The sequence below is a fragment of the Delphinapterus leucas genome, chromosome 2 (genome assembly GCF_059928025.1).
Source record: "Delphinapterus leucas isolate spDelLeu-1000000601 "Yukka" chromosome 2, BTC_Dleu_Yukka2, whole genome shotgun sequence".
Lineage (NCBI taxonomy): Eukaryota > Metazoa > Chordata > Mammalia > Artiodactyla > Monodontidae > Delphinapterus > Delphinapterus leucas.
Window position 1 is genome coordinate 24,008,663 of NC_143130.1, and position 12,145 is coordinate 24,020,807.

The 12,145-nt window shown below is 49.2% G+C and overlaps 1 protein-coding gene across 1 annotated transcript in view; it reads left to right on the forward strand.

Moving 5' to 3' along the window:
- The first annotated feature begins 8,096 nt into the window (after nt 1-8,096).
- Nucleotides 8,097-12,145, forward strand: part of SFMBT2 (Scm like with four mbt domains 2) — a 209,663-nt gene continuing 205,614 nt past the window's right edge. Inside the window, exon 1 of the mRNA XM_022580255.3 lies at nt 8,097-8,788. The gene's annotated coding sequence lies outside the window, so the exon portion shown is untranslated. The remainder of the gene's footprint in view (nt 8,789-12,145) is intronic.

Genomic DNA, 12,145 nt, shown 5'->3' on the forward strand with positions numbered 1-12,145 from the left:
AGGCTCAAGATGGAATAACAACAATATTAATAGTGGCTCAGATCAGCATCATTCTTTGAAGCTGGCAAAATGCTACTGCAGCGTTGGCGATGAGAAAGATTTTGAGGTCTTTACACCTCTAAGGTTCCCCAGTTTGAGAGTCATTTATCCACAGATTTTTAAGAGTACACACCACACTGCAGGGCACAGCATCCCCACATTGTTTTGTCACTAAAATTCAGTTTATAAAAATAGCTTTCTTATTAAAAGCATCGGCAGCCTGCTGCTGGGACTTCTACCCGGCAGTCTCTTTCCTCCTGTTCCAGAGCAACAAAACATAAAGTAAATAAACCCGAAGAGTGCAAGCAATGGGTCACTCAGAAGCTATGCAAACAACCTTTGCTTTCAAAAAACAGAATCCTTATCATCCTTTTCTTCCAAGAAGCTAAAAAAGCGACAAAACTGTGATGACTTTCATACCATCTTTCCAAAAGTGTATGCATGATAATATCCCACTCCTTTTACAGAAGGGGAAGAAAGGGAGGTGCCTCACTCCATAGTTTACATTCAGGTCAAGGCCAAAGCCAAGACCAAATTCCACAAACATTCACTGAGCTTTTTCTGTGTACAAATTACCAGGGTAAATGTCAGATTCAGGTCGTGATCTTCAGATATGTATTTTTTCACTACGAAAATTTTGTCAGAAGCATTCTTTTAATTGACAAATGGAATGAAGAGAAAAAACCTGGCATTTTTTTAAACTAGAAAATATTGGCTCTTTCAATGTGATTTATGCTACTTTGAGTCAAGAGAAGAAAGATGGAGATATTTCTGTCTCAAAGAATTCCTGGTTTCACAGATTTTCTTTCTTTCTTTTGTTCTTTTTAGCAGCTGAAGGCACACCAACAAAAGATTCTTAAGAAAGAACAGCCGTACATTCCATTTTTATAGGTCTGTTGCTTCTAAGAGTCCAGAGCAGTTTGAAACCAGTACAAATATGAAAGCAAAAAGTGTGTAGCACAGTGCTTGGAATAAAGCAGACAATAACTTACAGTGACTGGGACTGCAGCATTGCCTCACAACGTGTCTTTTTCTATGATTTCTTTGACTCATGACTTGGGCTAGACTCTTGGAAAACTTAGTTTATGATTAAACAGAACAGGAGGATTAAAGGAAATGTGTTTTCATTTTTATTTTTTAGTACCCAAGTCAGAGCTTTATATCACTGGATATATTATTACAATACATTTCCTTAAATTCTCTCATTCCTATGAGGTAAGAAGCTATTCTGTCCATTTCACAGTTGGTAAATCTGAGGCTCAGAGAAATTCATCGACTTATAAAGAATCTATTAGGGGACACCCCTGGGATTTGAATGCAAGTCTCTTCATTCCTTATACCTTTTTCCCACTATTTTGGGCTGTAGTATTATTCTATGATCCATCACGTGTGAATCTAAAACAGTTTTCTAGGAGTTGGCTATTGTTGCTGTTGTCTGCTTTTCAAACTGGGTGTTAAAATTCGTTAGACTTTTAGAGATGGACAACTTTTCACAAAAGTAGTATAGCATTGGTATGTGTGAATGCTTTGCTTCCCATAAGCAGAATGTAACTTAAAGCCTTTTAATATCATATGAATCAGTTGCTAGCCCCATTCTTGTTCTGGAATATTTTATTTGCATTTTCAGGAGAGGAAACTATTGAATAGTGAAGTAAGAATAAAGATAACAGGAGAAGTTGGTCAACGAGGAAGGGGCTGAAATGATCACACAGGGTGCAAGACCTTGGTGGTGCAGAAAATAAATTGTGGATATGATTTGATTCAATCGTTCAACCTGTAGTTATTAAACACGAATTTTAAAATGTTACAAGATTGTACTAGACGTTTATGAACAATGCATATTTTGAGCAAGTGGCAGACAGGAGATGGAGCAGGTAATATTTTGGAGCAGGTAGTACTTCTGAAGCTTCTCTTATATGCCAGTCCTCTCTGAAAGAGAAATTTAATCCATTTTTACATAGAGACAGGTAGAGAGGGAGGAAGGAGAGAGAGACACAGAGACAGAGAGACAGACAGACAGAGAGAGACAAAGGGAAACCAAAGATGGCAGAGCTGGGATTTAAGTACAAGTCCTTCTGGCTTCCAGTCCAAGTTCTTTTTTATTAAAGTTTTGGCCGTGCCCCCAGAGTGAAAGCGCAGAGACCTAACCACTGGACTACCAGGGAATTCCCAGTCCAAGTTCTTTCCATTCTAACATACTGCCTTATGGGGCAGATGTGGATTCAGTAGATCCAGGGAGTTTTCTGAAGGCCTCTGGTGAGTTTGGCAAAAAGGTACCTGTTAGCTTTGAGTAATGCCTAATGCAGCCCAAACTTCAGCGCAAACCTTTTTGCCTCTTAAATAACATGAATATAGACAGCACTCAATAAATATTTGAGGTTGATTTTTACTTACCAGGAGTTACTTTTCTTCTATATCTAATTTTTAATACATTTACCTTGTCAAGAAATTGGCTTGGGAAACCTTGAAAAATCCTTGAGTCCCTCCCCGACAGGGTATGAAATTAAAATGAAAACCTCTAAGAACTTATCAACTTTATTTCAGAAGCATTTATAAGTGTAAAAATTAATCTTTACAGGGAAAAGGAAAAAAATCACAGCACTCTACTAAAAAGCTACTTGTAATGACCCATTTTAAAAAATGGAAGAGGTTTTACTTTCCAAAGAAACACGTTATGTACTCTATATGTTATTCAAAAACGGAATGATTTCATATGAATATATTTCAGTGTACTTAAAACTAGAGCTGCCAAACTGTTATCTCTAATCAAATATAGTAAGCACTGAATTCTTCCTTTACCCCTGATAGCTGCATTCCCAACACTCCACAAAAAAACAAACAAAAAAACTATATAAAAAAATCTGAAAGCAAGTCAAAATTTGTTTCCAGTAGATGGCACTGCAAATCAAGGCTTTATTGGTCTATTAACTATTATTTCTTTGACCAGATAATATTAACTAATATTCTTTGACCATAATTATTTCTGTAGTGAGATGCACTGAAGAGACTTATACAGTAAAATCGAATAGGTTGGGGGCTTTGAGGCTACAATAAAGCTGCATTGTCCAGTGTCCTGACGCTGATGTTTCTTCTCTATTTAGCATAGTTGGGGATTTATGAAGGTAGCGGGTGCATATAACAAAAGCTGTCTACTTGCTTTTACGTGAAACCCACTTTTTGATGTGGGATTTTGGTTGCCCATTTTAATTTGTTTAGTCTATTTTATGTTATAAGTCCAAGGGGACTTTTTATACTTTTGCACAGTGCCTGATTCAATCTCACTCACATTAGTTAACTTGCAGAGGCAAAACTGAGCCCGGGTCATAAACCATACCCATGACCTGTGCTGGTTTTTGGTGTGTGTATGTGTTTGTATTGGGCAATAAATAGCCTCAGTTATAGAGAATGTAAATAATTGCAGACAACTCCAGTTCTGCCACGTAAAACGTGACACATGCTTACATGACACATGATCACGGATCAGAGTCCTGCTTTCTATGTTAAGGAATGCATGCTTAAAACATATTTAAAAACCATTTAAAGGAGACATTACACAAAACAGAGACTAGAACATATTAAATGCTATCACGTATGTAAAGACACCTAGAAGAGCGTCTGGCACAAAATAGGTGCTAAATAAATCTCCCCTCCTCTTTCTACTTCTTTAATGGAATGCAAGAGTGAAAGGCCAGGCCCTGCTCTGCAGCTGTAGGTGAGACCTCTGTCATTTCATCTCCCTGGACTCAGGCTTCCTTGCCTCTCAAAAGGGCTGGAAGCCAGGCTGCAAGATCTAGAATATTCTGCTTCATATAAAATAAGACTCCCAAGTGGAGTATGTGATACTAGGCACCCAATACAAGTAGCCTCAGAAGCTGGACGTGACTTTCATCCTAATGTTTGTTTTCTTCAGTGAAAAAGAAGCCATCAGTCAAAACTGGCACTTTCACAGCTAAACCATCTCTGCTCTTTAAATAAATGTCCTAGGAAAGTTCAGACATCACGATTTTTTTTTTTTTAATACACCCTGTGTGTGCGCTGTTATTTTTTTCTCTTGTCAAGGAAGGCTGAAATTCCTTCATACTGTACAGGAAGCAACGGTGGGTTTCTGGAATTTTTAGAAATGGATGAGAAAGTGCTCCAGGTGATACCTTTGTGGAGCCTTTACTCACCACCACGCTCATTTACCCATTTAAACAGTGAGCTCCATCACCCAGGCTTTTCTCAGTGACTCTCAGGTACCTCGGCCCAGACACTTAGATGGGCAAACAAAAACCCATACAGTAAATACAAAAACACAACAGTAATCTAAATGAGGCAAAAATATGACTGGAGCAATACCTTTACTGCTGATCAGGAGGGCAAAGAAGGTGTTTCCCCTACAGATCTGTTCCTTTGTTTTCCTCTTTGTGATCCCAGGGTTTACACCTTGGCTATTTTTAGTTGGTAGAGATGGTGTTAGGATATTACAGAAAGCAACCTGTGGCTTTAGGTTGATAAGCACTCTTTAGAGTTTGAAAGGACTTTACAGAACATCTAGTCCAATCTCCTTTACCCATGAGAAAAGAATGGCTCAGAGACATCATTTGACTTACATAGGTCACACAGGAAATTAGTGATGAAGCGGGGATGAGGTCATTTGACTCCCAACCCAGGAGCTAAGTGCTTGAATGGGTATAGGGTAAAAGGGTGAAAAAATAAGGGAGTGTCTTCAGATTTCACTCTTAGTGACCTCAGGAGGGGTGATGGAAAAACACAATCTCACCTGGCCTAAGAGACAATGTGTTAAGATCCCAAGCCTCCAGCAAAAAGAAGATTGCATACATTCTTCAAATATTTGTTTATTTTCAGGGGCTTTTGGGGGATACTTTTCCATCCTTCTGCTTTCATGTTAAGCTAATTTGTCTAATATCTCAGAGATTCTCTATGTTGAGGAAGCAAAATGGTTCATTTTCTTTAGGGCATTTCCTCATACGATAACTTAAACATGGAGTAATTATGAGCAAAGTGACCAACATTCTTCTTGGTGTGAAGATTATTGTGACAAGATTTAAGTAATCATATGTCTTTAGCATAAATAAGATAAATAATATGCATATAGCTTTCGACTCTTCTGCAATACTTTTTGAAACACACAGAATGATGAGTGGGAAACTTTTCAACTGTTATTTCTATTCCTAAATATTTTCCAGTTAGCAAATATAATTTTAATATTTTATATATTTAGCCTCATTCGTAGGAAAGAATTCCAAAGTCCCTTGGAAGGCATAAATTAGATGTGTAGGTGTATTTTAAAAGTGATATAATTCATGGCGTAACCATTGTTTAGGCATGAAGTAAGTTACACTCAGTTAGTGTGATCAAAGCCTTATTTTTGCCAAGATTTTTAGAAAATGTTAACAATTTATAGAGAAATCTCGTGGCGTTTATCATGAGATTTACGTGGTTGAACTTCTCTGATTTGGAATGTATTAGACCTTCTTTACTTTGAAAGAGTCCCAGTTTTTAACCGAGGCTTTATCTTTGGCTAACTCTGCTGTTTTCTCTCCCCCCCACCCCACGCCATTCTTTAATTGATTTAGGGTGGATTCTACATCTGGAGACTCACATCCCTAAAGTATCTGCTTCTGAAATAAAAATGAAAGTGGGAAGGTATTGGAATGGGATGAAGGGCCGCGTTAATTACCTCGGGGAGTCTTCGAACCAATTTCTTCTGCCTCATTGATGTCCTTGGATAGAGGAGAATGGAGGCAGGATGCAAAATAACGAGCCAAGGAACGTTCAAGAAGTCACGTGGGAAAAGCAATATGAAAGTAGAAGGTTGCTGAACTTTGAGAAATTTCACCCTAGACAACGTTGAGATTCTTGGAGGTAACAATGTGATGACCATCGTGTATTGTGGCTTCATGATTTTATTTCTTAATCGCGATAACTATAAAAAATCTAAGTCCTCCACACTGTTCTCCAGACTCACGGGCAAAGTTATACAGGGGTCTGAGTACCAAAAACATAAAGAGACCCCAGTACTTTGGAGGAATCGTAAGATAATGTATACACAGGCCATCGAGTTAGGGATTCGGTGTCCTTTTGCAATTGTTTCTTATTTTGATGAAATAACGTTCCGTTTATAATAATGACTCAAAACGGGTAAACAAACCTAGAGCCAGCGCAATGGCTGCTGCAGCTCACGTCGCCGCAGCTCTTGGAGAGGGAAAGTGCATCCTCTCTGTAAACTGGAGCCGCCCGGAAGTCCTGGCGGGGGGTGGGAGAGGAGAGATCCTCTGCCCCCTCCCGGGCCCGAGCCCCGCGGCGAGGTTTGGGGCACACGAGGGAGAGCCACGGCCACCGCGGTGGACGCAGCGCGGCGGGGAGCCGGGTTGGCTGGAGGAGGGGATCCGCTCTCAGGCCCCTCTGCTGCGGCTGCGCTTCAGCGGTGCCGGAGCTGGTGACCCTGTCGAAGGGAAGCGCGCGCGGGGTGGGTCTCCCGCGCTGTAAGTCCCCTTGGGATGGCACCGTCCACCGCCCCCCTCCTGCCCACGGGCCAGACTGTGTGTTGAAGGATCGAGAAGACGAGACCCGGGGGTAGAGTCCAGAAGCCTGCCTGGAGTCCCCATTCTGGATCCCTAGTAGCCGCGGTGCACACATGGACTCATTTGGGAGCCGTCTCAGAGTACAAGAGGGAGGCAGTTTGGAGGTGCAGGCAACAGGGTTAATGTGCAGGAGCGGGGTGCGGTCGGTTTGAGGATTCTTCGCCTTCAGTGACCTTCAGGTGAAAGAGGTCGGATGTCCCCAAGAGGAGGGGACCAGGAAGCTGGAGGGGATGCAGACTCCGGCTGGAGTTTGAACTATGAGTCGCTTGTCCTTCCTGAGTCTCAGGTGGTACCCCGAATGAACGTGTGACAGGACGAAGGCGTTTTATACCTCGCAGAGCGCCCTCCAACATGTAGGGAAATACAATTTGCCCAGACTGCAAGTGCACTGCGTCTCACTGCCGCTGAAGCCCCCGAGGATCTCCGAGCTCCGCCCAACGTTTCAGTGGAGGGGCCCTCGCGACCGTGTGGCTTGGCTGGAGCAGTTTCCCGGCACGTCTCTCGCGCGGTTCTTCTAGACCAGCCGGGCCCCGCTGTCGGGGAGAGGACTCGCCAGGGCAGGACCCCGCCCGTCCCGCGTGCGCTCAGACTCTGACCTCCTCTCTCTCGGTCCTCCCCGCGCCCTGTCCCCCGCCCTGCAGAGCGTCCACCTATCCTCCGAGGACCTCTAGTGCCTGAGGTCTCCGGTCCGCGAGGACTCGCGGGGGTGGAAGGACGTGGAAGGACGGGGGAGGAAGGGCGGAGCTGCGAACTCGAAGCAGCCTGGGAGCGCAGGGTCCTCTGGCCCCCCGGCCCGGGCCAGGGGAGGGCGCGGCGAGAGACGTTCTTAAGAAGGAGATGGATACAATTGGGAGACTCTGGGGGATTTTACCCCTTGTGGCAATAGAGCAAAAACCCTGACAAAACGTGTCAGTTCTCCGTTTCCCACAGAAATAAATTCTAGCCCCCAGCAGCATCTCCTCGCTCCTTAGTACAGCAAAGCCCACCTTCGGAAGTTCTCCGTCTTGCCCACTCGGGCGTCGCCAGCATTTCCGCATTGGGGACATTACGTTCAGTGTCTGCCCAGCCGTTGCTCGGGCCGGGGAGCTCCACTTTGTCTTCCCCCCACGCCCCGGGCAAAGTGCCCGCGGACCCGCACACGCCGCCGGGAAACCCTGCCCTGCGCCCGTCTGCGCTGACCCTGTTTCACTCCCACCATCGCAGAGGGCCACGTTTTTCTCGGGCAAGATTCCTTTCCCGCCCTACAAGAGCCAGCCCAGGCCAGGTGCCCTCTGCGGTCGCCCCGGCCCGGACATTTCCCCAGGACACGCCGTGGCGACCCTCGTTACCTGTGTCCTGCCGATCTCAGCGGCCAACTGAATTTTCCGACCCCTCTGGGCTCGTTTCCCTGGAAAACCTTTCCCCGACCCCCTCCCGCCATCCCTAAGGGGCCAGGAAATGTTTCAATCTCCATAGAAAAAGCGCAATTTAAGTGCCGGGTGGGGCGCAGTGGGTGGGACGCGGGTCGCGGAGAGAATTGAATTTCTCTCCGCTCGGAACCAGCCTTCGGCGGATAAAGCGCAAGTTTGTGCATTTGGTCCACGGAGGGATTGCAAACCGACGAAACAGAAAGTGTTCCGGTGAGATGCGGAGTTTGCCCAGATTTCCCTGCAGATGGGTGTGCGGAAACGCCTGTGATGGGAACTTTCTGCAGATCGTGTATGGATGGGAGCTAAAGAAAAAAAGGGAGGGGAGCGGGGCGGGGAGGGGGCAGTGGGAGCGTGAAATGTGCCTCTGTGTATGTGTGTGGGGGGGAATGTGCCCAGACGCGGAGGCGTCACGGGGGGGCGTCACAGCGGGGGCAATGGAAGGAGTGCGGAACGTCCCGCAGGCTAATTGGCTTAAGACGTTCTGCAAGCGCTTGGAAAAGGTCGTTGAAGGAGTTCGCTGCACACACACAAAATAATAATCTTAAAAAAGAGTGCCGGGCATGCGCACAGAGAGGATGCCATATTGGAATGAGGCTGTAGTGGGAGTCGGCGGAGTGGAGCGGGCGCGCTAGGGAGGCGGCGGGCAGGGAGCGAGCAAAGCAGAGCTAGCGGGTGAGGCCGGTGTCCCCCCACCCCGCCCACGGCGGCGCCCGGGGTCTTGGTCCACGCCGCGGGGAGGACGAACTTCATCAGGTAGGACGCCGCGCGGTCGCTGTCCCCGCGCCCAGCCAGCGCAGCGAGCAGACCTCCGGCCCGCAGGTTGAGCGCGCCGGTCAGCTTCTTTTTTCCAGCTCCGAAAAAAAGGGAAGCTGGAGCCAGCCCGGGGGTGGGGGGCTGGAGGAGGGGGTGCTGAGGGAGAGGAGCGAAAGGGAAGGACAGGAGGAGAAAGCGACATTACTGGAGCAGAGCCCCAAAGTCCGCTCTGCGCTCCGGGTTGTCATTTTTACTCCCCCTGTCCCCTTCCCCCGGTCCCTCGGCTTTGCAAAGCCCGGCCTTGCGGGGGTCCGTCCGTAGTTGCAAAGTGTCCTCCTACCAGGGTGCAAGCTGTCCCCTCCCGCCGCCCACCTTCCTCATTTGTGCGCTCATTTTAGCGACGCAGCCGCCCTTGCTACCCCGCGCTCTCTCGTTGGGGTCTCTTTCTTCTTCTTCCTTTTTTTTTTTTTTTTGGTGTGTGTGTTTGGGGTGGCGGGGGGGGCAGTGGGGGGAGAAGATATGGAGTGAGGACTGGAGACCAACCATCAAGGGGGTTAAAAATCGTGGGCACATTCGGAATCCCCCCTTTGGTAACATTTGCCTGTGCAGCTGAAATGGAATTGTCAGTAGTAGTTTCGGAGCGTGCTCCCGCATGGATGATCTTTTTGTTCTTTTTTTTCTTTTCTTTATTATTATTATTTTTTTTCTTTTACGTTAAAGTAATATCCTGTCACTTGGGGCTTTCCTGTTGTCTACTCTCATATGACCTTTCAATTACTAATCTGATCTGGCTTGGGAGTTTATTTTTTTACTGTGTGTGTGTGTGTGTGTATGTGTGTGTGTGTGTGTTGGTAAAATCCGCCAAAAAAACAACTGTAGGAACTGCTAGATATATTTACTGATTTTTGACCCGAGGCGGCGAGAGGGGATTAACCGGAGAAAGGGGGAGCCTTAGGTGAGGGAAGTGGTTGATTTGCGGTGGCCAGAGGCAAGTCCAGAGCCCGATCCGTACTCGTGTTTTCTTGGAAGCAACGGCGGGGAAGGAGTATTTAGAAGCTGTGCCAGTTTCAATATGGCGGGCTAAGGTGGCTTTTAAAAACTGAAAATAAAGGTTTTGAGGTGGGAAAAAACCCAACCGGAGGTGCCATCTCTCAGTTTCAACTCTCTTTGACTACTCCAGTAGCTGCTTTAGCGAATTAAATGGGAAAAAAGAGAGGGAATGAGCTGCCCTAGTTTTTTCCGTGGTTAGAGTCTGCGTGTGTCCAGTCCATTGCTAAAGGGCAGAGGGATACCGCTGGCCCGGACCGGGGCATCCGAGCACAACTGCTCTGTGTGCCTTTGGATCAGTGTGCATACCTGTGTGTGCAGTTGGCGGGGAGGGTGCCAAAGAGATCCACCCTGAATTCGTGTGTGCGTCTTGGAACCAGACCCTACCATGATTTGACATGACAAACTGCTGACACGTGGTGCAAAATACATGAGGGCAGAGGGAATGATTTATTTCGGCTTTCTAGGAGACTAGTTCTCTTTCTCTGTATGCTGGATCCTGTGTGCGTAAAGCCCGGTAGGTGGAGCGGGGAGGTGCTTATTGAAAGGACTCACTGTCCAGGGTTTCGGGTGAAGTCGGACTGCAGACGCCCGTGGGGTTCTGTGTGCAGGGGGCGCGCTGCAGTTAGCGGTGGGCACCCGGTGCAGTTCTTGCCGCGCCGCGGTGGGGTGGGAGGTGGGGGAGCCGGCGTCCGGGGCATGGTGGGTGGGGTGGGGGAGTGAAAGTGCAGCGGCGGAAGGGCGGGGGCGCGCGGACCTCCGCTGCAGAGCGTGCATGGGGGAGGGGAGGAGTTGCTTTTGGAGTTGCGCTCTAGAGGCGGTGGGGGATGGGGAGAGCGTTAGCGGAAGAAAGTGTCCCTTGCTCTGATCGGGCTCCGAGAGGGCTGGATCCGCTAGGGGCTTTCTAGGCGAGCGAGCGGGGGTGTCGCCTTGGGCTTTGAGAGGGCGGCGAGGTGCCGGGGAAAGGCCGGCCTCCGGCCCGGGAGAAGGTCAGGGAGCGGAGTTTGAGGGCAAAGTCGGAGCTTGTGAGTGGAGCCCAAGGGAAAGCAAGCAAACAGAGCGCCCTTAGTTGGGAACTGGGGTCCCCGACAGGGGTCGCTAGTGGCCAGGATGCAGCCGCGGAGCGGAGGTCGCGCAGCTGTGCCAGCGGGGTGGACCTGGGGGACTGGGGCCCCACGGCGGCCGCGCGCCGTCCCCAGGGCCAGGCGAGGGCCGGTCCGGGGGACCTTCTCTGTGCCCGTGGCCTGATGGCGCGTCTTCCTAGTGCGCCAAGATGATTTTAAATCATAGGGTTAAAAAGATAGCGCTGGCCAGGTCTGCAGTTACCGCAGAAACGTGGTCTCTGGGCATTTTCAGAGGCCTGGAGGGAGGACCGATGGGGTCAGCTTGTCTTCCCACTTAGACGGACGCCGCGCTGTCGGATAGGCCAGTCCCTCGCGGCGGCCCGTGGGTGGAGCCTGGGGGGAAGCATCACCAAGATGCGAGACCCGGCGGCAGATTTTCCCTCCGACCTGGGCGGCGGGGCTGAGCGATCCGCGACCCTCAGGCCCAGACGCTCTTCGCACCCCCAGTCCCCGGGCCGAGCGCGCGGCGCGTCCCCGGAGCCCCCCCGGGGACAGCTCTCCCGTGGGCTTCGCCCAAGTGGAAACCAGCCTAAGATGGCTCTGTGCTTGTAAACTGCAGTTTCAGCTGGGAACCCCTCCCCTCGTCCTCCTGACGTCGCGGCTGACAAGCGCACAATTCACTCCAACGCCCCGAAACCTGCGATTTTGCACCGAGCTGTGCGGTGGAAGCGAACATACAACCGACTGCGAAGAACATTCCACAGGATTCTCGCAGGGCCCAAGTTTTCCTTCTCTTGGGTAGGAGCGGGAGGAGGGAGGAACCGAGACGAGGCAGGAGCACGGCCGACCCCCGCCCCGAAACCGGGGCTGGGGACTTTCACGCGTATAAAACGCAGGGAGGTGCCCCGGGGACGCGGAGGGTGGCCTTGCGGAGCGATGGCCACTCTCAGGGCCGCTCGTCCTTGACCACATTGGTGGTGTCGGGAGTCCGGACACGACGCCGGGAAGCCTGGGCGGCCGTTTCCAAACTTCTGTAGACCTGCTTGCAGTTTCGCTTTCGAAATTTTCGGGATCTTTGGGTTTATAGAGTTGGGTGGGATTCCAGGAAGGGCAGGGCGCCAGGGGCTGGCCTCAGGGCTACTCGTTCCTTTCAGTGCAGAAGTGAGACTGCTCACCCACCCGGGCGTCCCCCGCGGTGCCTCCCTGGACCCCGAGCGCCGGCGCCTTTGAGGGTCTGGGGCTCCAG